The sequence below is a fragment of the Xenopus laevis genome, chromosome 8L (assembly GCF_017654675.1).
Source record: "Xenopus laevis strain J_2021 chromosome 8L, Xenopus_laevis_v10.1, whole genome shotgun sequence".
NCBI lineage: Eukaryota > Metazoa > Chordata > Amphibia > Anura > Pipidae > Xenopus > Xenopus laevis.
Window position 1 is genome coordinate 32,475,085 of NC_054385.1, and position 23,883 is coordinate 32,498,967.

General features: G+C 41.8%; 2 long non-coding RNA genes across 2 annotated transcripts in view; both read left to right on the forward strand.

Moving 5' to 3' along the window:
• The window catches only part of LOC108705513, a 91,226-nt gene that overhangs the window by 49,989 nt on the left and 17,354 nt on the right, over window positions 1-23,883 (forward strand). The gene's annotated exons all lie outside the window — the stretch shown is intronic.
• On the forward strand, window positions 576-19,176 carry LOC121396995. The gene is made up of 5 exons (XR_005963315.1): window positions 576-616; window positions 860-937; window positions 2,194-2,352; window positions 2,882-3,044; window positions 19,141-19,176. It is a non-coding gene; the product is annotated as an uncharacterized LOC121396995 (long non-coding RNA).

A 23,883-nucleotide genomic window follows, 5' to 3' on the forward strand; every position in this document is an offset into this window, starting at 1 on the left:
CAGTGCAATTTCCATTGTCCTGTCAGTATAACAAAACTTCATCAAGGAATAACCTCTACCCTTAAACACCTATGTGGGTAATGTCTCTCTCTAATTCTAGTCTGGCAACACATATACTTTATATCAACGTTGCCCAACCCGTAGCCCTTCTTTTCAGGCTCAATCTGTAGATTCTGGCAAATCCCAGAAGGGCTGCTGGAAGATGCCACAGACATACCTCTCAACATTTTGTAAATATCAGGAGGGAGAAAAACATTTGCTGCGCGTATCGCGCTGACATTTTTGGCCATGCCTATTTTTGGCAGGTTATGAAAGTTTGAGCACATTTGTGTGTTTTTTTTATATGTTTTGCTTATGAAGGTTAATTGGCTTTTAAGCTTCAAATCACTGAATACAATTGTTTCTTTGCTTATCTTAAATTGTAACAAAAGTATCTAAGTGCACCTGCCACTTATTCTGGGCACTCTGCCCAAAAGCAATTAAGTTGTGTCTTTTTCTGGCTGTTCACTGCAGGAGATCAAAGAGAAAGTCTGGACATTTAAGTAACAACAATCCGGGACTGCGGGCTGAGCTGTCAAAATCTGAACTGTCCTGCGAAAAACGGAACAGTTGGGAGGTATGTTTCGACAGTTACTATTTATTGAGCTGGTGGGGGGCTGTTTGGGCCTTTGTGTATTTGAAATGCCAAGACCTCTATTGAATCATAGTCCAGGCCCGAAATATAGCCCCCCAGCATTCACCAACATCCTGTTATTATTAGTGCATGCTGGGAGTTGAAGTTTAACAGCATAAAAGCTATAGCAAATGTAATTCTATTTTATATCAATCATTTCCTCATATAAAATCTGTTTTACCCCAGGTCTTACCACTGGTAACATCCTGATCCTGCCTGTGCTACATACTGTCATTGGCCTTCCTTGTTCCCAATACACAGAAGGTTAGTATCTCTTTTATCTCATACTTGGTTTGTCACGGCCAATCAGTACAGCTGCAAATACATGGCAATAGCTTTGCAATTATGCCCTGTGTCTAAATGAGCTGGCGTGACTCCGAAAATTCTCTGCTTTGTATCTGTGAACGGATGTTTGCAGGGAAAATGCACATTTTTAATGCTGACTGAGCGGAACCAATTTTCCATGTCTGCCTTTCACTCCGGGCTGCAGATAAATAAGTAAAGAAGAAGGCGATGGTTCTAAGTAGAAAAACCGCTATGTATATTGCCGCACATAAAAGTGCCCATCAAAACTCGTTTTGTTCACATTTTGTGTTTTTTTTATCAACATTTTAAGTAAGATTTATGTATAAGTCTGTACTTCTATTTATATTGCACCTCCAGTGGGGCGGTATTGTGCCTTTTATCAGCTGTCAAAAACTGCCTTTGAAATCTTAACAAGCATGTCTGCTTCCTCTGGGTGGCAGTAAAACACTTCAAATCCTTTCCAATCCATTGCACTATGTTTGCCCAACCAAAAGAAACCACTTTTGTTATATTATTTATTTACCCGTTAAAAAGCTTTAAATAATGGAGTGTAGTACGTCGTCCATACTTTTGGCATGCCATAATAAAAACGCAATGTTTGAGCTGACTTATTGTAGGAATCTCTTCTGCCTGCCATCTTGTATTATAACAACTTAATTAAACCCGTAATGGCTGTAGCTGGCTATCCCGATCCTCATAAAAGAAATCCTGGCTCTTGCAATTACAATCTGTGTGTTTTACAAAGTCCTCAGAAATGTTAATGTACAATGCTTAACACCCACTGCTGGGAGTTACAGTTCAACAGCATTTCCAGGAGAATTTTAGATTTGTGTTTCCTTAGAGCCAGCTGCTTCTCTCAGTGCGTTCTAATTTTAAAAATATAGTTATGTATAAGCCCTTATGTGTATTATAAATATATTCGGTGCCCAACGTCAGGGCATGAAGAGGCATGTTCGTAGGGCGCGAAAGTAGAGGAACATTTCCTCCGCCCTAAAAAAATGGGATTTATCTCTTTTCTCACTCCCGAACTGGGATGGGGGAGTTTGGGTGGTGCAAATGGGTAAGTGAGAGGAGGGTGGTGATCAGAAGCAGCTACAAGAGTTACTTGCTTTGGGCAGCATGATAGGGCACATGTACCATACTATATAACCTGTGTAAAATTCCTCAGAGGGCCCTTCCTAACACTGTGGCAATGAACATCATGTTTCCCTTAGATTTCTTGTTGTTATCTCTCTAAGGAACCACAGAACTGAGCAGGAAAGCTTCAAGAGATGCTTCCTGCTTCTCTAATGTACAGGTATAGGATCTGTTATCCGAAAACATGTTATCCAGAAAGCTGGAAGATCATCTCCCATGGACTCCATATTACTTAAGTAATTCAAAACATTTAAAAAATATTTCTTTATCTGTAATAATAACTAGGGATGCACCGAATCCACCATTTTGGATTCGGCCGAACCCTCGAATCCTTTGCGAAAGATTCGGCCGAATACCGAATCGATTCCTAATTTGCATATGCAATTTAGGGGGGAAGGGGAAAACATTTTTTACTTCCTTGTTTTGTGACAAAAAGTCACACAATCTCACTCCCCACCCCTAGACTTGAATTCGGTTCGGCCAGGCAGAAGGGTTCGGCCGAAACCAAATCCTGCTGAAAAAGGCCGAATCCTGAACCAAATCCTGGATTCTGTACATTGTACATGATCCCAATAGTACTGTATATAATAGAATAATTATTCCTTATTGAAGGGAAAACAATTTAATTGGGTTTATTTAACGTTTAACTGATTTTTAGTAGACTTGGAGATCCAAATTATAGAAAGACCCATATCCAGAAAAGCCCAGGTCCTGAGCATTCTGGATATCAGGTCCCATACCTGTATCTTTATACTGTTCTCTGAGGAAGCCGATTGGTCGGTGAAACGCATCGGAAGTGACGTCACAGGCAGGCTACGGGGAGAACACCACGAGGGAGAGAGACGCCAGCACAACCTCCTCCTTTGCATTACAGCTGGGGATACCGCCAGCATATACTTGCCTATATGTGACAACCTTACAAACAAATGTGAGTGAAATTTTAAATGTTCTTAAAAATTTTTTTTAATAAAATGTTATTGCAAAATCCAATTTTTGTATTCCTACCTGGGAGCCTAACGGTGGCTGGCGGAGGAGAATATGGGGAATTAAACTACATGCAATATAACTGCCACTATCTTGTAAGTAGGCAATTATACTAATACTTGGTGAAGGATCCAGAGAACACCAATTTCGTTTGCACACACTTTGGGATGGAAAGAAAAGGTCTCATTAAATGGAAATCCACATCATCAAAACATTTCTTGTTTTTTATTTTTAACTTCTACTTTTCCAGCACAGGGTGCTTTAACAACAGTTGAAAATACTACACCATATTTTGTTCCTGCTTTTTTGCTTTCTCCATTTGCTTTAGACGCTGTTCTACAAGAAAACATAGTTTCTGGAATATTTTTCTTCTTTTTTTTGACATATTTTGTACAGTTGAGAGACTGAAAGAGAACGGCAGGAGGGAGTTAATCTAAAGGGCTAACTATTTCTTTATTGTTGTATATTGTTCTTTATACTGTTCTGCCTGACCATTGCTCTCAACGAACAGCAGGGGGTGCTCAAGTCACACCTCCATGATATTAGCAGGGTCTTTTCAATACTGAGTCATGTGCATGAGACAAAAAAAATTAGATTAAAAAAAAAAGAAATCATTTAAATCCTTTTGCTGTTGACTCAAATGGGATCATGCCAGGTCAGAGCTTAAAAGCAGAAAAGAGTAAAAATTAAACTTTTTCCAACTAATATTAAATTAGGTCAGTTTTGGTTTGAGGAAAAACAATTTTTAATTAAACACTTTACCTTTTTTCGACTTTTAACTACGGGGGCCCCGTAATAACACTAATAAGATAAGTACAGATTACACTGCTTGTTACTGTAGCCTTGAGAACAACCAAATGCTAAAGGGTTAATGATATAGTAAATTCAAGCAGCTTGGCTTTTGTGATGCAAAGGTGTAAAGGGTTAAATACCTTAATGCATTACTGCTGTAAACAGCCATTCCGTCTACACATGGGCCGCAGTATGAAGGCTTTTCTTAAGCAGCCCTGTGAAGTCACTGAATATCGGGTTTCCAGCAGTAAAGGATATAGCTGGGATGACGGATGGCCGGGTAAATAGGAGATGAAGTAAGGTTTATTGTGAGAAAATGAATCCCAGCGAACATTGCTCCATCAAGCCATTATCTGTTCAGCATGGAAGTCTAAGGAAATGAAGGTCTGAGCCTTGCGTTGTGGCCATTAGATTAGGGCCGGAGAAATCCCAGTAGCCTAACAGCTGCCATTTCTCTACCGGCTCCTATTGTATATTATGGGCAACACAACCTAATCTGTTACTGGTACTTACCTGGGCAAAATAGTATGAAAAGTTACAAAACTTGCTCTTTTAGGGGTGGGTGGGGGGGGGTGCTACCGAGGTCGCCAAATGAGCGAATCTTTAACTAATATGAACACCTTTAGGTGGGACATATTGGCCTGATTGAGGGTTTGGCCTGTGGGCCAACAATCAGATTATTAGTTGATTGAGGACAGCATCAACTTGCAGATGGGGGACCTCAATCAACTGGAAAATGAAACCTGCCCAATTGGCATGTGGTCAATTTTTGGCTATATATCGGTTGGGTGGGACCATCAGAAGGCCCTATACAGCAGGGGTCCCCAACTGCCAGGCCGCGGCCCACTGCCACCACCCCCTGGTTCCTGCAAAGAATTCTGGCTTTACTATGGTCTATGGGGCAAAAAAGTTTGGGGGCCGCTGCTAAACAGTGGTAAATCTTGCCCAATATTTCATTCTGCTGTGAGTAGTGTTTATTTTCAGTGAATTACAGTGATTCAAAAAGAACCCCTCTGGCTCTTGAACATCTACATTGTACCTGGAGGGAATATCTGAGACATTGCTTTCTGGTTATGGCATCTCCTGAAACACTAAAATATATAAGAAATGTGAAAAAGAATGATAGCAGCACAAAGGTGAGAGCTACGGAATGTGCCCGCTGGGTGCCGTGCTGTGACTTTAACTTTGAGGATGCAACGAAACACTGCAGGACTGGTAGGGGTGGAACTGGGGCTAATGGGAGCACCTGGTTCCGTGCCCATCATCTCCAGACTGTGGCTCCAGATGGGCTCTTGTCACTTTGTTACTTGAGACTTGTCCTTCCTGGACTAAGACAGATGGATGTGACAGTGATATATCACCCGGCCCCGGCTCTTTTTGTCCATCCTTTCTGCTGCTCGTTGTTTGACATCTTCCTTGGGAAATAGTTATGGATTTTCTCTTCTCTCATTTTGTAATGTTTTAGGGTTGGGATGTATTTGGCGTCTGGGAGCAGACCCTCCATAACCTTCAGGTCACTCTAATGGCCTTCTAGAATTAGTCCTCTAGCATTATCTGATGTAACCCTAAAGTGTGTTAGCAAAGTCTGTTTTATGCACACAAAATGGATAACACAAAGGGGCCTGAGAATCACAGATTGTAGTGCCAGGCACACGCCATGCTTTTTATTCATTTTCCCTTTGCAGCAGTAAAGCAATAGGGTCTCTCGCATAGAGAAGCATTAGCATTTCTGCTTCTTTGTGATATTCCCTAGTTTGCTATATGTTTTCTTCTGCCATACATTATTTCTTTGTGCAGCTTTATCACACACATGTATCCATTTTACTCACGGAATTCATGCAATGCCAATGAATAAGAATACATACAATGCCCAGGGGAAGGCTAATGTGCTCATTTAAAATACACAATGGCCAGAGAATCAGAGATTTGCCAAAGCAACATTGGCAATGCCAAGGAATACAAAATGGCCAGTGCAAAGTATGAATGCTCACAATACTCTGGAGGAAGCTCAACAATATGCTAAGGTTCCACAGGGTGGCAAACTGGCAGTGTACAGGCGGCAGGGAGCTTGTGGGCCAAGATTACGCTCGCCCAATACATTGTTCTTGGCTGGCATGCCACATTGTCCATAATGCTTGCCAGAAGAAGGATGCTGGGCTTAGAGGTAGATGCAAATTACATACTAATATGGGTAGGATTATGGTTTCCCCTAGGCTGCTCAGTTATTTACTGATCAGTAACAAATTCAGCCAGACAGTGAACTAACATGGATCTGACTCAGTAGCTCCTTATTATTATAACTGCAGGCTTCATGCAAAGCCTTTACAGGATAAAATAATTCCTATTCGATCTATAAAGTATACGTCACCAAGGCATTCTACGGCTGTGTAAAGGGACAAAGCACAGATCATGGAACTTCAAGTTGATTCTAATATCATTTTACCTTAAAATAGGGGATGAATTACTTCTTACAATACACAAAAGACCTCTAGTCTATATTATTATTATTGTTGTTATTATTAACACAAATGTATAAAGCACAGACACTGTACAATGAATGGTATATACACTATACATACAGATTTACATACAAAAACAACCAATATCCGGTATAAGAGGTAAAGAAACCATGTGACACAAATGGCATCTCTGTTTATAGGAAAATATTTAGTAGATAATTCATGGCCTTTGTGTATTGTGAAGTATATGAGACGTCACCCAGGAGTAAGTGACCAATTAAAGTTGAGGTTGTATGCAGAGTGCAATCAATAGTTATCCTTATATTTAGCCATAGCAGGCTACATTTTGTTTAAAACCTGTGATTTTCCGGTGTGGGAATGTGCTACATGAAAGTACAAGAGGAATAGCGTATGGAGGTTTTGGGTGGGAACAAGTCATCAGTGGTGTGCATTTGTCTTGACGTATGGGGAACATTATGGGACTCTAGTCAATGAGTGCATTGGTCTAAAAGTTCAGGGAACATGGTGGGACTCTAGTCAATGAGTGCATTGGTTAAAAAGTACAGGCAACATGATGGGACTCTAGTCAATCAGTGGTTGCATTTGTTTAGAAGTATGGGGGACACAGTGAGACTTTAGTCAATCAGTGGTTTGCATTTGTTTAGAAGTATGAGGAATATGGCTGGACTCTAGTCAGTCAGTGGTGTGCGTTTGTCTAGAAGTATGCGGAACACGGTGAGATTCTTGTCAATCAGTGGTGTGCATTTGTTTAGAAGTATTGGGAACATGGTGGGATACTAGTCAATGAGTGCATTGGTTAAGATGCACAGGGAACATGGTGGGACTCTAGTCAATCGGTGGTGTGTGTTGGTTTTGTAGTATGGGAGACATGGTGGGACTCAAGTCAATCAGCGGTATTGGGACCATGGTTGGACTGTTCTCAATCACTGCTGTTAATGACATTACTAGCCAGTGCCCGGCTGTTATACAAATCATTGTTTCACTCCATACTGAACTTGTTGGAAGGGTGTGCAATAGTGCTTGCTATTATGAATTATATATTATATTATTTATGCCTTATGCTTCTGCAGTAACTTTTAGCACCCAGCTAGATCCTTAAGGTGGCCATAGACGCAAAGATCCGCTCGGATCTTTCCCCGATATTCCATTAACGAGCATGGCTATATCGGGGGTAATCTGTATGGCTGAACGTTCCGATTACGATGTGCAATGGGCTCCGGCGGGATCTACCAAACGACCGATGTCGGCAATCTCCACACACGATCCGAAAATCGTACGAATCCTTGATTCGTACGATAGGATCTGTGCGTCTATGGCCAGCTTTAGTTGTATATCGGAATATGGTAACATTCCTTGGACAGGAAAGAAAGTGGCCTTGTGTAGCTGTTGGGGCTTGGGAAGGTGGTAAGGCATATGTATGACTGTAAGCATTATTGGCATGTTAATTGATAAATTACTTTGCCCCTTGTTTTAGTTGAGTGGTTTTCCTATTATTACCCTACGATTTTGTGCTTATGAACTTAATCCCCCACACAAAGGAATCCCTTCAATTTTCGCACACCTTATTTCATGCTATATATTTACCTGCTCCCAGTACTGGGCCTTGTGTAACTGAGACTTTTAAAGCTGTTTGGTGTAACAAGTAATTACATCTTTACTCAGGCAGATTCTTATTTAGGGAGCTGGGGGAGGAAGGAGCTTATTTACTGGTCTTTATTTTTTCCCCCCTACACGCTGCTTTTCACATGTGAATATGTTTCTCATAGCCCCGGCTTCAGTCCTGCTTTGTGTCCTTCAAGGAAAGTAAAGTGTAAAGATGAAAAGTTGATATGATTCACAAAAGGTGATTGATGAGAACAATATATTGTTGTCTCCGCACCCTCAGGTAACAAAGGCTTGCATAGCAGAGAGTCCAGTTACACATAATGCAGCTCACACCTTCCATTCACTGCTCTCAGCTTCAAGGTAACTCAATAGAAACAGCCCAGATCAACTCTTCAAAAGGATTTTTGTGCAAAGCTGGGCCATCACAAAAGATCCATCTGCTTGTGTAAACTGTGCAAGGGCTTGCACAGGTCGGACAGTCAGTGCAAATAACAGGGGTCACTCTGGGAGGCCAACAACTTGGCGTTCAGAAAGCAAACTGAGGGAAAGAAGTATGTGTTTGTACCCTGAAGACTTTTGCACCGTGATCATGGGCTCTAAGCATTTTGATTGTGTAATAGCTTTCATTCCTTTTAACTTAGATATTTGAACAATTTTTGAGCACACAAAAATCTATTTTTGCATTTCCTCTATTGGAAATATTATGGCTTTCAACCATATTTGCACCCCATTTCTCTATGGGTCAAAAATCTGAATACTCCATTCAGATTATGTTTAGAGTTGACAGCTGCTTGGATCCCTCAGGGTCTGCTTAAGTTATTTGCCAAAACAAGGCAAGGCAGGAAATAAACCAAGTGCACTGACTTAGAGGGTCAATGTACAACTACAGTATATAAACATATTTCACCTTATTAAACCATCTACTTGGTTAAACTGATTTCCTAAGATGACAAAAAGCCTGCTTCCAAAATATCCACCCCCTATAATAAGAACTTTTCACTTGAGCGTATAGACAGATTATGCTTAAATCATTATCCATTCTTGCACTGGAAAGTAGAAAAGGGACTAAATAATAACCCTTCTCCCAGCTTAGGAGGTTCAAGGAGGAAGAGGCCGTGCGTGAGAGTCAGGTCCGGACTGAGAACCAATCAGCCCACACAGAGGCCCAAACAGCCCGCTAAATACTGACTTTATATGGCACCTTATAGCAGCCCCTCTGGCATTTGCCAGACCCCACAGATTGCCAGTCCAGGCCTGGTGAGAGTTTTTGGGCAGTGACCTAATTCACCTTCAAGCTACTTGGCTCAGGAATGCTTGGAACCTGTGCTTTTCCAGATAAGGGGTCTTTTTCTGCTTTGGATCACCATTTAAGTCTGCTAAAAATCATTTAAACATGAAATAAACCCAACAGGATTGTTTTACCACCAATATAAATTTATGCAGCTTAGTTCCTATCAAGTACAAGGTACTGTTTTATTATATACAGAGAAAAAGGAAATAATGTTTAAAGATTCTTCCTTGTAATTAGATGCTTTCTGGATTATGGCTTTCCAGATACAGAGAGAGTTAAATTTGACATTTTTCCCCAAAATAAAATAAAATAAAATCCCGTCCAGCCATCCTGGAGAGCTATCCGGCAGTGCAGCATGGGGGGTGTGGGGTACAGGGCCCAGTGAGGGAATTCTGGGGGGTGATATTTTCACAGGACAGTTTTTACGCACAGTATGCTTGATGTCATTTTGCCCACTTGGTGGTCACTGTAAGGTGCTTGGGGTGGCACCAGGCCTAAATACAACGCAGACGCTCTGCTATAGAGATAGCTAACATATCGGCCATAAAGCATGACTGAATTCAAGGAGAGTTAAAGGGCACAAACAGTATATGCTATCAGAGATCTGAGCACTTTAGCAATGTACATACGTTCTTAGATTTTATATAAATTGTTACACTGCAATTGTAGTTAATGTGTAACCACAGAGCCCCTGCCTTTTGTCCCTGGCAAGCAGTGTCGGACTGGGACACCAGAGGCCCACCCAAAAACCTTAGAAAAGGGGCCCACTCTCAGTACTATTAATCTTCTTCTCCTCAATTAACCTCTATTCTCCTAGTCTTTATTATTTACATACTATAATCTATTATTCCATCTATTTACCATCTTTGTTCTCAAAGAAATAGGGAATGGCCATGAAATAGGCCAAAAGTTTAGCAGCACAAGGGCCCACAGACACCTGGGCCCACCGGGAGTTTTCCTGGTGTCCCGGTGGGCCAGTCCGACACTGCTGGCAAGGACCAGACAAAATTGCAGAGGCACCATAAGTTTTCCCCCCTGCAATTGAAAGTAAAATAAATTTGTCCAAAATTGTTAGCTTTCCTTGTTGTTTTCAGCTGCAGATACAAACTTGTTATTCTGGTGAGTGTCCTTGTGGCCGGCTATATCGGGTACATGACCCTAGCAAAGTAGAGGCATTGGGTTGAATGGCAGGCAAATAAATAATAATCCAGACTCACAATCAATCTGCATTCTGATGTCTGTGTTTTAGAAAAGGGGGTCAGTTAATCCTGTACTGCTGCTGCACTCCCTCTGCCCCTACTGATGTGTTTGTGGATTTATGTGATAATATGACCCTCAGTATTAAAGAAGTCTCTGTTGGAGGGATCCAAGGGGTGGGGGGAAACAATTTATCTTTGGCCGAAAATTTCAGTTTCACAGTTGCCAAATCGTTTGTTCTGAGAAGGTTGCGTCCCTACTGTGTGGTCAGCAGGTTATGATGATGGTGAGAAGTTTTGCAGTGCATTTAGCAAAGGTGATGGTGGAGGCAAAGTTATAGAGTGATAGAGAGGTCTGATATTTGTATTTACCAGAATGCTGGTTTTAGTGATGGCAGGTGAAAGTTAGAAGAGAATGAGGGCATGACGACTGAGATTTGTGCCAAATGAATGCTGGGGTGGTGGCAAGTGGAGAACTGACCTGCTGAAGGACTGACACCGGTTTATTATTTGAGGTGATGAAGGTTGAGACTCCCAGACTATTGGGCAGCTGAGACAAGCAGAACCTGCTCAGCGGGCAGAGATAAGGGGCAGTGATAGAGATTAATGACGCTCTACGCCGGTCCTCCATACAAGAGCAGACAGTGTGTCACTTCCCTGGGAGCCTGTCAGATGTCCCTTCTTACATGGTCTACGAGTTCTGTGACACCTGAGACAATGAAATTTGCCAAGCGTGGAGTGTCTGGTTCCTTCAAGCCTCTCGTCTTACCAACATTTGCTCATGAGGGGAAGATACAAAATACTGTGAGATAGGAAAGAGCCTGACCGGGAAATGTATATTTGGTACATGGCCTCATCGATGAGCTTGTAACCCTTGGGTTTCTTGAATATCTCAATAAAAAAAAAAGGTATTAATGGCAGTACAGGATGGTTCTTATATGATTTTAAGTCAATATACGTTGTCTCCTATACTGTTCCACTTCTACTGTGTCAGGAAAGGGTTTGCATTGACCAAGGGAAGGATCTATGGAGAATATATACTTTATAAGAGTCTAGAATTAGACACTTGGGGGCAGATGTATCAAGGGTCGAATTTTGAGGGGTTAAATCCCTCGAAATTCTTCTGAGGAATCGAATAGGCAATTCGGGTGAATTTACATGCTGGCGAATAGTCGAATGGGCGAATATTCGATCGAAGGATTTTCATTCGATCGAATGCCTTTTTATTTGATCAAAAACTTAGAAAACAAGCCTATGGGACTTTCCCATAGGCTTTTAAAGCAATTCGGTAGGTTTTAGGTGGCGAAGTAGGCAGTCGAAGTATTTTTAAAAGAGAAAGTACTTCGACTATCGAATGGGCGAATAGTCGCAGCGTTTTTGCGCTCTATCTATTTAAATCATTCTACTCAGGCGAATTTACGCCAATTCGATAATCGAGGAGCACAAAAAACGACTCGAAATTAGAGTATTTTTCTCTCTATTCCTTCACTTGAACTTAGTGAATGGACCCCTTGGAGTTGTAGTTTAACGGTTAGGAGGCTCCATGTGAGACCTGTTCCCTGCAAGTGGCTTCCTGAGTTCAATGGCTTATTGATCACTTCCCTTTCTAAGCTTATTGGCTTTATAGCGTGTCAATCAAAAATGTAAAGCACTCTTTCTTTGAGCTATATTAGGATACAGTTAATGGCATCTACAGCCAGTCAATAGCTTTATTAACCCACAGCAGCTGGAGGGCCGCCAGCTCGACTCACCTGCTCCCAAAGGGAAATTATATTTTAATGCACATTTTACCTTCAATGCTCTCTAAGCCAGACCGTGAAGCAGGAGTTTATATTGGCTTTTCTATCACTTCGTTCTTCTTTGTCTAGGTGCAACTTTTGGGTTTTTAATAAGCAGTTGCCTTTAAGAGAATGATCAGGGTCCTGGTGGGGCTCAGGGAACATAGGGGACACTCCCCAGCTCCGATGATTATATTAATACAGTTACATGTAACATTATAGTTTGTAGAGCCTTCACATATACTATGTTACAATACATATAGTTTGTATGTCCAATGCTGCTGTATAAGAGAAAAGAAGAGATGACTTCATGTTTAATGCATTTAAAGCCCACTGACCTGCCAGAATACAGGAAAAACCTGTCAGATTTGCTTTTTTTTTTTTTTTTACTCCCGGACAATAAAGCCCTGGATCTTTTTTTTTGTTAATTAAACCCATTGCATAACTTAATCGCTTTTAATGGGACACTATCATCTTTCACTCCTTTTCCTCTTAAAGGAGCCGCTTACCCATTGCGCCAGATGCCATTCATGCTCCGAGGGGTCAGAAACCCAATCGTGCCGCTGTTTGCTAGGGTCTGTGCATTTGCCTGAAACTGGTTAAAGGAAATTTTGGCACATTTTAAAACAGTGCGAGGAAAACCACGGCCATATGGACGTTGGAATCCAGTTGAACTGTACAGTCCATGCCTAGAAATATGAAATAGTTACTCACTTAAAGGTCTGATTCAATTCTGTAATGGGAGGAGATTCACAGTTCATTTAACTGCATCAAACTAAAGCTCCAGGGACCCGGTTTGCTAATAAATGTGATCAATTGGCAAATGGCTTTTTCAACGTTTCAGGTGGGTCTCTGCATGATTCCAAACATTGTTTGTTTTGACTCAGAGCCTTATATATGCCTGTGGGTATCCGGCTTAAAGGAAATATTAACCTTTAAAACAGATAAACAGTGAAATGAATCAGATCTGCCCTTCTGAGCACTTTTGCGATTTACATTCATTGTTATTTTTCTCATTTTTGAGATAACAGCCGTTTTAAAAATAATTCATTTTCAACCGACTGTCAGCGGAAATGAACAACAAATTCATTATATTAGCCATTTAAAACGGCTATCGTCTCGAAAAACTAGGATAAAAAAAATAAAGCATGTGAATGGCAAATGCATACCACCTCCTAACTGTCCTGTTTTTAGAGGGACAGTCCCTCTTTTGACAGCTCAACCCGCAGTTCCTCGTTTGTACTGGAAAGCCCAGTTTTTCTCTGCACTGAACAGCCAGAAAAAGAAACAAAGTTTCTAACTTAATTGGCTTTTGACAGAGAGCCCAGAACAACCACAAGGTTCCAATAAGATACTTTTGTAACAATTTTGAGATAAGCAAATAAGTAATTGTAACAATATAAGATAACGGGTCTCTTGGGAGAAGTTAGACTCACAGCTTAAAGAGCATTTAACCTTCATTAGCAAAACTGTAATAACTGAAAAAAAGCACAGAAATATGTTCAAACTTTAATAACCTGCCAAATTTTGTAAAATGAGCATGGTAATTAGGGGGTGTGGCCACAAAATGGGTGTGGTCCAAAAATGTTGCCGCGCTACATACGCCAACTTTTTTGTCCCTCTTTTTGTTTCCAAAATGTTGGGAGGTATGGGCAAATGTGTTAAGAAGAGCAATGTGATCAATTTTACATGCAGTTGCCATTGACGTCTGTTTTCCCATTGATCCGACTTGGATTTGTAGGCAGGCCACAAAGGCCTGGGAATAGGGCGGCAAACATGCATCTGAATTGGGGACCAGGTGGGAGAATTTGACAGTCTCTTCAATCTTCCACTTATTCTGTCCCCAGTGCTGGTGATCAGTGAATGGCAGGAGTAGGGGTGTGAGTGTTTGGGGGGTACGAGAGGCATTTTGGTTTGAAATCTGGCCCTGCTGTTGATCTCCCATAGAAACACAGCCTATCCATCTCCCTTCATGATAGGAATCTGCAGGTCACAGGCGATTACCAGCCACCATTGTTATGTAGTAAAACAGTGAGCCAAACTCAAACCCAGCACAGCACAAAGGGGCGTTAGAAGTACCAGCCAGAGTTGAGTTCTAAGAATGCAAAATATAAAACACAGAAGTGAATGCACCTGACACTCGGGCAATGTAGAGATGGCACTATGTTACTTAAATCTGTATGAACATGTATAAAGCATTACATAAACAGAAATTAACATCAGGCTCCTTCAGTCAAGCTGCCCCAACGAGGACTTGCAATTTACAACTTTGCCACTAGATGTCAGAATTAAACTGCAAATGAATCAGTGCTGCAATTTTGCGGTCACTGCCTAGTAGATCCGTTGGCTCGACATGTAATTACTTATTTTGTAGAGTTTGCTCTTAAGTAAACATGTTAATTAAATAATGGAAAATCAAGGGAGGGAAAGTCCTATTTCTGACAGATTCTTCGATGTTCAGATAACTCAGTACGCCATTAGCTGACTTTTCTCCGGGGCTCGTAATGCGCCAAAAATTAGAGCTTTCTTTATTGAAAGCGCAAATTAAATATTTACGTCCTAATAAACAAGTTATATAACTGCCAGAGCTGTTGTAAGATGAGATAAAATGAATATTCCGGGATTTCACCCAGAACTTTTATTCAGATTTGTGAATGTTTTTTTTCTGATTTTTAGTCAGAAATAATTCATCATTCATATCAGTCCCTGTCCCAGTGGAGCTTACAATCTAAGGTCCCTATCACATTCACATACTCTAGGATCAATTTTATAAGGAGCCATTTGACCTGCCTGAATGTTTTTGGCAGAAACTGGAGTACCCAGAGGAAATGCATGCAAGCAATACAGGAGGGGCACTTAGTATGCCCCCCGAGCATAAAAAAGCACTAAGGGGTGCAAGAGGGTGCTCCTTAATGCTCGGGGGGTCTAAGTAGGGTATGAGGGGAAGGTTTTTTGTATTCTCCTTTAAGCGCGAAGCAGGAGAGGGGCAAAAGCAGCTTCATGATCTCCCCTGATCCCAGTATAGAAACAGTGCATCAATCGGTTCAAATGGAGTCTTAGTTGCCAGCAGGAGGACCACCATCAGAAATCGCAGGGCCCCATACGACAAAATTTCCAGGGCCCAATGGGCTGCGCGCACCGCAAGCCCCACCTACAGGTCCGCCCACCCCACAGGTCCACCCCCCACCACACAGTAAAAAAAATATTGTTGACTAGGGTTCCCACATGTTAATAGAAAATAAAAAGATATTGGTGGTCAGGGCCCCCGATAAAAAAAAAACATTTGTGGCCTGGGCCCCCCCATTAAAAAATATTGGTGGGTAGGACCCCACATGAGAAAAAATAATTGGTGGCCTAAATTGGTGGCCAGGGCCCCATAAACGTCCATGCCTTCCCAAAGTCAGAAGCTCACAGAAAGATGGGGGGCCGGCTAATCAAGTAAGTGTGCCGTGGCCGTGCCCCCTTACCCTTGGGCTCCCTACAACTCTCCCCCCCTATCCCCCCCTGATGGCGGCCCTGGCTGGCAGGGTTGACAAATGCAACATTGTTTCAATAGTTCATGTAGTCAGGACCAGCAGTGCAGAAAATAACAAAAGGCAGACTCTGCTTTCAATAGCAATTATGTTTCCCACTTTAAAACATTAAGAAATTAATTTATATTGGAAAGTAAAAGAATTGAATTTGCTATTATTATATGCAGTTATATTTGGGTTTCCACCCCTGACAAATGCCCTTGGGGTACACAGGGCAGGCTTGCATGTATTTTCCCATAGAAGAAAGGTTTATGTTAAATTCACAGTGGAGCGGTATCTCCCTTTCGTTCAAGGCTGGCTCGCTCCTACTGTACACTTAAGAAATAGATCTGCTATTAACTGGACTGAGGGCTTAACCATCAGGTTGGGGACCCCGGCTACTCCCATTTCTCTGTCTCTAAGTGGCCCTCCTGGTGACATTAATCTCTCTCAGGTCTGAAGAGCTTTGAGCTGTGTCAGAGGTCAAACGGCAATAATGCGCCCTTACAGACACTTAAGGTCTCTTGTAAAGAACGTCTTAGTAAAATCTCTGGGAAATGGCCTGTAATTGTTGTAAAACACGGCTTAGCGAGAACTCTCATGTGCCTACACGCTACCCCTGGTATTGCTTTTTCCGACAGCTCTTGGCTGTTTTACAATTCCACAGTATGTTTATTATTGATGGGTTTGATCCCGTCATAGCTGTGGTGAGCAAATATTGCCTGTCCTCTGCTCCTCTCATGTTGTACTGTACATAGTGATACATCCGTTTGCACCAGGTCTGGAGTAAAACTTGGCCCTGGCATCACAAGTACACAGAGACCCAAACATGCCCATTAAATGACTGTCTATGGCATCTTACAGCAGCCCCTCTGGCAGACCCCACAGATTGCCAGTCTTGGTCTGGTTTGTACATATAATAGGTTGTTCCACATATGCATGTACTGTGTGTCCCTACTAATGTATTTGTGCTTCATATTACTAGGAGGGGCCGATTTAGCTGAAATCCACAAGAAAAAACTCCTTATTTGGTGGAAAGCCATTGAGACATGTGGAGAACATACATGCAGGACCCCAGCGCTGCAATGTTACCCTCTGTGCCACCCTGCCACCCATTTGTCTGAATTCCTGCTAATTGTGTGCCATTCATATTACTGGGTCAGGGATACAGAATTCAAGGCTATTTCCAGTGGTGTAACTATAGACGAAGCAGACCCTGTGGTCGCTGGGAGAACAGACTGTGGGGTCAGCTTCCTCTATAGCTGTTCTTGCCCCTTAAAAATTTGCGTCCCCTGCTGCAAACTATGGCACAAGGGCTGGCAAAGGGATGGGTAGGTTGCCAGGTCCCATTTGAAGTTTCTTTGCAGGGGGGGGGCAGCGCCATATCATTTCATTAAATCTCTGAAATTCTGAAGCAACAAAAATTCCCATATTTGTTGTTTGTGCAAGCATGGGATCTGTTATCCAGAAAGCTCTGAATTATGTAATGGCCATCGCTTATAGACTCCATTTTAAGCAAATTATTCAGATTTGCTTAAATTCTCTGTAATAATAAAACAGTACCTTGTACTTGATCCAAACTAAGATATAATGAATCCTTATTGGAGGCAAACTAATCCTTTAGGTTCATTTAATGTTTAATTGTTTTTTTTAGTATGGTGATCCAAATTACAGAAATATCCCTTCTCTAGAAGGCTCTGAGCCTTCTGGATAACAGGTCCATACCTGTATTATGGTTGCCAATTGGAGCAACAGGCCTGAAGTATGAATTGGTTGGCAGCTGCTGAGAGTGATTGACTAGAACTAGATTTATATTTCTTATAGAAAGGTATGCCTGGCTACATTTCATGACATAGTGACAATATCATTTACTCTGGGCAAGTTGCGGTTTCCTTGCATGTTCAGTCTAGATACATTTGCTAGCATGTTGGGGCAAACAGGTTTATGATGATTTTCAGGACTAAAATACCGTAGATTTTTATGAATAAATAAGAAATAACCTGGTTGTACTGGGTCCATGTTCTTCATTTAATCAACTTAAATATCCGCTGATTGGGGAAAGTATAGGCAGTCAGATCCTCTGCTGAAATTGTAAAGTCTGCCTTTAGTTTAAAAGAATTTTGGAGGGTATTTTAAAACATGCAGTTTATATAATTGTCAAGAAGCACATGTTACATACATAGTAGTTAAATCAGGTTGAAAAAAAGACAAAGTCCGTCAAGTTCAACCCCTCCAAATGGAAACCCAGCATCCATACACACACCCCTCAAACTTGTGACACAAGAGTTCAACTTTTCTTATTTTTAACCCGGCAGTGAACTGGTTACAGAACTTGTGTGTGAGTGAAACAGGCTTTAATGGCAGATAGAGCGAGCAAGAGGACTTTAGAATCTGCCCGGGGTATTGTATGACTTCCCCCATAATTCATTATGACCAGGCGGCTCTTAAATGGGGCTACTGTTTGTAAATCCCATCAGGCGCATTTAAATCACACTTACAAGTTCCCATTAAACAGAACAGAGCGAGTCACAGTTATTGACACCCTGTTTCAGACCTAGATGCTCAGCGAAACACACACACACGCTTCCATTTCAAAAGAGTATCTAGTTTCCCCTCTCCAGTCCTAATTAAAGAAATATAATGTGGCACAGATGCTGCAGCTGACATGGGCTGCCACTGTTTACACGGCACTCTGCTCCGAGGTTACTCGTTCCCACAGAAGAACTAAACGACCTTAGATAATTACACATAGTTATTGTCTTATAAAACAAATCTTTCCAGTGTTTTCCAGCATTGTCCATTATTTATTTTGGCATCGTTGCTGCATAGCTAAGTGTAAGTGGGGCGTAACTGGGTATGTTCAGGGTGTGACAGGGTTTTGGCCAAAAATCTCCCCCAAAAAAACCCTGACACCCCTGCTGTACAATGACATAGCTTGAACCTTATGGCATAAACATAGGCCCTGGCCATGATTTCATTCCATCTCTCTATATGTTATATTGTAGGTGACTGAATGGGAAATCAGGCAGACATGATAGAGGTATGGGATCTGTTACTCGGAAACCTGTTATCCAGAGAGCTCCAAATTGCATTCCATCTCTATATGTTCTGTTGTAGGTGAATGAATGGGAAATCAGACATACATGATAGCGGTATGGAATCTGTTATCCTGAAATCCAGAGAGCTCCAAATTAAGGAAAAGCTGTCTCCCATAGACTCAATTTTATTAAAAACATGCACATTTTTTTAAAATGTTAATCTTTTTTTTTCTGTAATAATAAAACAGTACCTTTTATGTGATCCAAACCAAGATATAATTAATCCTGGCTGGAGGCAAAACCAGCCTATTGGGTTTATTTAATGTTTACATCATTTTCTAACTTAAGGTATGAAGATCCAAATTACGGAAAAATCCATTATCCAGAAACCCCCAGGTCCCCAGCATTCTGGATAACAGGTCCCATACCTGTACTTATATAAAATATGCACATGTCACTTTAAGTAGATGGGGTGCTCAGTGCCTCCGAGTTTGTGTCTTCATTTGAGCTGGTCCGTTTCAACTTTACTCATCAGTAGTGCCACAATTATATGTTTAAATGTCCCTTTTAGACTTTTGCACTGTAATGGCAATGCTTACACTTATTGGCACACATTCCCTTGGGCATAGCAGTACACTGGTGTGCAGAGCCGGTCCAACCTGGCCAGACGCCCTAGGCAACTTGGCTGGCCACGACACCGGCTGAGTGCGTGCTGGAGTGCGACTGCGCGAAATTACACTCATGCGCAAACCTGCACTCGAGCGTGCATGCCAGAACCTGCAAGCGCGCATGCACAGAAGCGCAGTTGTGGAGAAGGTATCAGCTCCAGTCGGGGAGAGACGGGACCGGACAATGGGGTAGGCGACAGAGCAGGTACGTGCCTGGCACCCCCCCCCCCCAGATTTGCGCCCTAGGCACGTTCCTACTCTGCCTACCCCTAGTTCCGGCCCTGCTGGTGTGAATTCTCAGAATTATGGGGGGAAATATGTTGACTGTGGCTGTCTGTCAGTTAAATTAGCTTGTATGTGTGCACTTTTACATATACAATGGGTAATCCCACATTGTAGGATTTATTTCTGATGGTTGCACAAAAGTGCATGCAATTATTGTGTATATTGACACCATTGATTAGATACTTGCACCTAAACATGTTCCTTGCACTTCTATGGACTTTGCACATGAATGAAAATGCTTCTCATTTATGGGTAAACGTTGCACCTACGGCACATATCAGTACACATTTGTGAAAACCTGGAATTCTGGGGTAAAATGTGCAGAATTGTACCCTCCATTTGTGGCCCTTTAGTTAATGTACTGCCAACCAGCATTGGACTGGGATGTCAGGGGCCCACCAGAAAGCCTTAGACTATGGGCCCACTTGCCAAACAATTATTGCTCCTCTCCTCACTCAACCTCTTTATTCGCATAGTCTTTTTTTATATCTACGTACTGTACTATATACTTCCATTATTACACATTTTTCCCATATAATAGGCCAAATGGTTAGAAGCAAGAGGCCCACTGATACCTGGGCCCACCGGGAGTTTTCCTGGTATCCTGATGGGCCAGTCCGACACTGCTCCCAACATGTTCTGTCATTATTAATTGTAACATTGTTTGACTCAACACATGGCAGGTGTTTGATTGGGTGTTGCCAGTGTGCTAAATGATCTTATATTCAATGAATAAGGGTTACTGTCCCTCAGTGTCGGACTGGGAAGCCAGGGGCCCTCCAGAAAACCTTAGACTGTGGGCCCACTTTCAAAACTATTATTCCTACTCTCTCTTTACTTAACTCTTTATTCTTCTAGTCTTTTATCTCTACATACTATACTATATTCTTCCATTATTAAGCCCCTTAAAAAAATAGGGAATGGCCATGAAATAGGCCAAATAATTAGAAGCAAGAGGGCCCACTAACACCTGGGCCCACTGGGAATTTTCCTGGTGGGCCAGTCAGACACTGCTGTTCCTTTCTACACAGCGTTCTTCCAAAGCAGCTCTTGGATTGTTATCATGAGATTGCATTGAAACCTTAACCATTATGGAAATGATCTAATTTATTTTTGTCACATTTATAGAGAAAATTGTATTTTGGCTGTAATATTAGGCAGATGGTGTGATAGTTCACTGGCAATCACCTCAACATAGATAAAAAATGGTTAATAATGGACCTTCATTGTATTCTTATTTCCTTTGGCGGAACAGTATATTGTAAGTAGCTTCCATATTCCAATATACCATGGCCCATGCAAAGGTCAGATAGTATTCTGTTTATATAAAAAAAGAGAAACATTCCACAGGAAATTATCATTTACTGCAAAACGAAGAGTCTACTTAGTTCCCCTGAAGGCAATGGCTAGACTTTGAATGAATAGATTGTCTTCCTAGTAAAGAATACTATAATTAGTTGAAAACATAACAATGCTTTGGAGAATTAAATGTGCTGGAAGATGACTCAACTGAAGAGCTGACAATCTATCCATGAGTAAGTAGAGAATTATAGTGGCAGAGGTGTGTGAGTTGACAGATTCAGGTTCTTGGTTCCTCTCTGTGTGTGCCCTGGGAGAATTGGCTGATTTGGGCAGTTATTTTTCTGGTTCCTATTTGTGTGTGCCCTTGTAGAGTTGGCAGTTTCAGGTAGGCATTGTCCTGGTCCATACCTCTGTGAGCCCTAGGAGAGTCTAGATTCAGGTAGGCATTTCCCTTGTTCCTCAATATGTGTGCCCTAGGAAAGTCGCCGGATTCAGGTAGGTATTTCTCTGGTTCCTATTTGTTTGTGCCCTAGGAGAGTCAACAGATTTAGGTAGGCATTGTTTTGGATCCTCTCTTTTGTGTGCCCTATGAGAGTCGACAGATTCAGGTAGGCTTTTTTCTGTTCCTCATTGTGTGTGCCCTAGAAGAGAGGGCAGACTCGGGTAGGCATGTGCCTGGTTCCATCGTGCCTATCCCATGGGAGATCCTGTTGCACGGCAGACTTGTCTGGAGCAGATGTAACTTTGTGACACTTTGAGTTATGAGTCAGATCACAACATTGCCCCGAGGGCTGCAGATGGAGACGGATGAAATATTTATACTGAAAGTTGTACGTGTCTGTGTGTGTTGGAGGGTAAAATGCTGCATGAGATTTTCTTAGCTGGTATTTGGCTGCTTTTGAATATGAGGGTTCCGTCCAAGTTGAATCTGCCTGCTTGCATGTTGGGAAAGTGGATAACATTATTGAGAATTGAGATAATTAGGAAAACGCTTCCCACCATCTTCTCGAAGCTTAGCTAAATCTGTCAGGCAGAACGTGACCTTTCTCTCTCTTTTACTGTAATTTCTCTACTGTTCTTGTATTCATTGCTTTTCTGTATCTGCTATGGACAGGAGTCAGCATCTTTGTCTGTTTCTGTCCTTAAATGCCTGTGCCAGCTCATACTGTACTGCCATTTTGGCTTATTAGTGCACTGCGCTAGGGATTTGGAGGCAGCACACCCAATGGTGAATTTGGGGTGGGCTGCAGGTTGTAGGTATAGTAACGCCACAAGGGGAGCTTATTGAATTTAATATATATAATTAAAATAAATCATCTTCTCAAGAATTTTTTTTGGGGTGGGAGCATGGGCCCATGACTTTTATGCATTGCATTTTGTTTTCCTTTTTTGAATTTCCAGCTAATAATCAGGAGTGGTGATCAAGGCCTGCTAATCCAGCTACCATTCTAGGCATCAATATGGCAATTAGAGAAATAATCAGGTCTACAGACACTGTAGGGGAGATTACAGGTTGGTTGTGTTGGTGCAACACCAGTGTGTGGGCTTGTCTAAAGATTCTGAAGCCGTATAGGCAGTTTAATGTAAGACACATAACAGTTTTGGAGTCAGCTGAGACTTTCTAATGCCTTTCCCTGTGTGACAAATCTCTGGGGCTTTCCATGCCACTCCCTTCTTTTTTCTGGATTCCTGTTTTCTACACTCCAGATCCAGCCTCCCCATGAAGTTCGTTCTTTGGCCTTTCAAGGGAAAAAAATATTTTCAGTTCCCAGCCTTCTGGGCGTCTTTCTCTGACTGTGAGAGGTGAGAACCCCATAAGGAAATGCTGGAGGAGAGAAGGCCGCTGATGATGCTTTCCAGATAGCTGCCGGATGAGAGGTATTATACAGGGAGTTGGCATCTCTGTGTCTGTTCTTAAACAGTTTTCTTCCATAGTGACTTCATGGCTCTGCCATATTTCTAGGAAGAAGCTTGGCTGAGTCACAATGCAGTTAAACTTTATGAGCACCTAACGTGTAACACTATGAAACAGGCATGTTAAACGTGTTAATAAAAAAGAGCCTGTAAACTTGTTCTCTTTGGAAGTGCTCCGCTTGGAACCAAAATCCGACCCCTGTGAGAAGCCATATTCTAACGAGAGGAACACATGTATCGTATGTAGAACAGACATGTGTCTCCTTGCCTGTCCCATGTGGCTCCCTGCCTGTGCCCTAGAAGTGATAAGTCAAGGATTATAAAATAATACACAAACAGCTGCGAGATCTCCTAATTTCGTGACCGCTCCAGACATATTTTTTCCCCAAGTCAGCAAGAGACCAGTCACATAAACTCAGCTTTACTATAGAGAGGGCACTGCCTCATTAATCTCTGTTTGTTGGAAACAAAGTAAGAGCCCCTTTGGTAAGTCATAACATTTATGCACAAAATTCCAGAGCCTCGAGTGAAGATTGCAGCTGAGCTTAGAAGAAGCCACAAATCCATCAGGTTGAACCTTATATTGACTCTAAACTGTTTCTAGTTCAAGGAAGCATCGTGAGCTCCATGTCAGCTCTGCTGCCTGTGCTTTCGGAATAAGATTAATTATATATTGGAATTTACTGTGCATTGTAGATAGAACAAAATGCAAATTTTCAACCCTTCATGAACATACAAATTGCCCAATTAATGATTCAGCTCTGTTGCAGATAATTCCAATACTGTCCGTTATGCGATATTAATTACCGTAGATGAACGCAGCAGACGTAAAGCCGTACATGGACACATTAACCAGCAGCCCTGTGATTGTAAAGCACGGCACACAAGGAAACCGATCGTTAAAGGAATTCTCATTTTCGCC